Source organism: Pseudorasbora parva, chromosome 6, assembly GCF_024679245.1.
Source record: "Pseudorasbora parva isolate DD20220531a chromosome 6, ASM2467924v1, whole genome shotgun sequence".
In the NCBI taxonomy this organism is placed as follows: Eukaryota; Metazoa; Chordata; class Actinopteri; order Cypriniformes; family Gobionidae; genus Pseudorasbora; species Pseudorasbora parva.
The window spans coordinates 925001-927500 of NC_090177.1; the positions used below are offsets into that span (position 1 = coordinate 925001).

Here is a 2500-nt window from a genome sequence, read left to right on the forward strand (position 1 = left end):
TCTCCGTCTGATCTTCCTTCTCCGTCTGATCTTCTCTCTCCGTCTGATCTTCCTTCTCCGTCTGATCTTCTCTCTCTCCGTCTGATCTTCTCTCTCTCCTTCTGATCTTCTCTCTCCGTCTGATCTTCTCTCTCTCCGTCTGATCTTCCCTCTCTCCGTCTGATCTTCTCTCTCTCTGTCTGATCTTCCCTCTCTCCATCTGATCTTCTCTCACTTCTCCGTCTGATCTTCTCTCTCCGTCTGATCTTCTCTCTCTCTATCTGATCTTCTCTCTCTCCGTCTGATCTTCTCACTCCGTCTGATCTTCTCTCACTCCGTCTGATCTTCTCTCTCCGTCTGATCTTCTCACTCCGTCTGATCTTCTCTCTCTCCGTCTGATCTTCTCACTCCGTCTGATCTTCTCTCTCTCCATCTGATCTTCTCTCTCTCCGTCTGATCTTCTCTCTCTCCATCTGATCTTCCCTCTCCGTCTGATCTTCTCTCACTCCGTCTGATCTTCTCTCTCCGTCTGATCTTCTCACTCCGTCTGATCTTCTCTCTCTCCGTCTGATCTTCTCTCTCCGTCTGATCTTCTCTCACTCCGTCTGATCTTCTCTCTCCGTCTGATCTTCTCACTCCGTCTGATCTTCTCTCTCTCCGTCTGATCTTCTCTCTCCGTCTGATCTTCTCTCTCCTTCTGATCTTCTCTCTCCGTCTGATCTTCTCTCTCTGTCTGATCTTCTCTCTCCGTCTGATCTTCTCTCTCCGTCTGATCTTCTCTCTCCGTCTGATCTTCTCTCTCCGTCTGATCTTCTCTCTCCGTCTGATCTTCTCTCTCCTTCTGATCTTCTCTCTCCTTCTGATCTTCTCTCTCTTCGTCTGATCTTCTCTCTCCGTCTGATCTTCTCTCTCCTTCTGATCTTCTCTCTCTCCGTCTGATCTTCTCTCTCCGTCTGATCTTCTCTCTCCGTCTGATCTTCTCTCTCCGTCTGATCTTCTCTCTCCTTCTGATCTTCTCTCTCCGTCTGATCTTCTCTCTCTGTCTGATCTTCTCTCTCCGTCTGATCTTCTCTCTCCGTCTGATCTTCTCTCTCCGTCTGATCTTCTCTCTCCGTCTGATCTTCTCTCTCCGTCTGATCTTCTCTCTCTTCGTCTGATCTTCTCTCTCCGTCTGATCTTCTCTCTCTCTGTCTGATCTTCTCACTCCGTCTGATCTTCTCTCTCTCCATCTGATCTTCCCTCTCCGTCTGATCTCTCACTCCGTCTGATCTTCTCTCTCCGTCTGATCTTCTCACTCCGTCTGATCTTCTCTCTCTCCGTCTGATCTTCCCTCTCCTTCTGATCTTCTCTCACTCCGTCTGATCTTCTCTCTCACTCCGTCTGATCTTCTCTCACTCCATCTGATCTTCTCTCTCCGTCTGATCTTCTCTCTCCGTATGATCTTCTCTCTCTCCGTCTGATCTTCTCTCTCCGTCTGATCTTCTCTCTCCGTCTGATCTTCTCTCACTCCGTCTGATCTTCTCTCACTCCGTCTGATCTTCCCTCTCTCCGTCTGATCTTCTCTCTCTCTCCGTCTGATCTTCCCTCTCTCCATCTGATCTTCTCTCACTTCTCCGTCTGATCTTCTCTCTCCGTCTGATCTTCTCTCTCCGTCTGATCTTCCCTCTCTCCGTCTGATCTTCTCTCTCTCTCTCCGTCTGATCTTCCCTCTCTCCATCTGATCTTCTCTCACTTCTCCGTCTGATCTTCTCTCTCTGTCTGATCTTCTCTCACTTCTCCGTCTGATCTTCTCTCTCCGTCTGATCTTCTCTCTCCGTCTGATCTTCCCTCTCTCCGTCTGATCTTCTCTCTCTCTCTCCGTCTGATCTTCCCTCTCTCCATCTGATCTTCTCTCACTTCTCCGTCTGATCTTCTCTCTCTGTCTGATCTTCTCTCTCCGTCTGATCTTCTCTCTCTCCGTCTGATCTTCTCTCTCTCCGTCTGATCTTCTCACTCCGTCTGATCTTCTCTCTCTCCTTCTGATCTTCTCTCTCCGTCTGATCTTCTCTCTCTCTGTCTGATCTTCCCTCTCTCCATCTGATCTTCTCTCTCCGTCTGATCTTCTCACTCTGTCTGATCTTCTCACTCTGTCTGATCTTCTCTCTCTCCGTCTGATCTTCCCTCTCTCCGTCTGATCTTCTCTCTCTCTCCGTCTGATCTTCCCTCTCTCCATCTGATCTTCTCTCACTTCTCCGTCTGATCTTCTCTCTCCGTCTGATCTTCTCTCTCTCCGTCTGATCTTCTCTCTCCGTCTGATCTTCCTTCTCCGTCTGATCTTCTCTCTCTCCGTCTGATCTTCTCTCTCTGTCTGATCTTCTCTCTCCGTCTGATCTTCTCTCTCTCCGTCTGATCTTCTCTCTCTCCGTCTGATCTTCTCTCTCTCCTTCTGATCTTCTCTCTCCGTCTGATCTTCTCTCTCTCCGTCTGATCTTCCCTCTCTCCGTCTGATCTTCTCTCTCTCTGTCTGATCTTCCCTCTCTCC

At 49.2% G+C, this 2500-nt stretch overlaps 1 protein-coding gene across 1 annotated transcript in view; it reads left to right on the top strand.

Moving 5' to 3' along the window:
• Positions 1 to 2500, top strand: part of actl6b (actin-like 6B) — a 26122-nt gene that overhangs the window by 22197 nt on the left and 1425 nt on the right. The gene's annotated exons all lie outside the window — the stretch shown is intronic.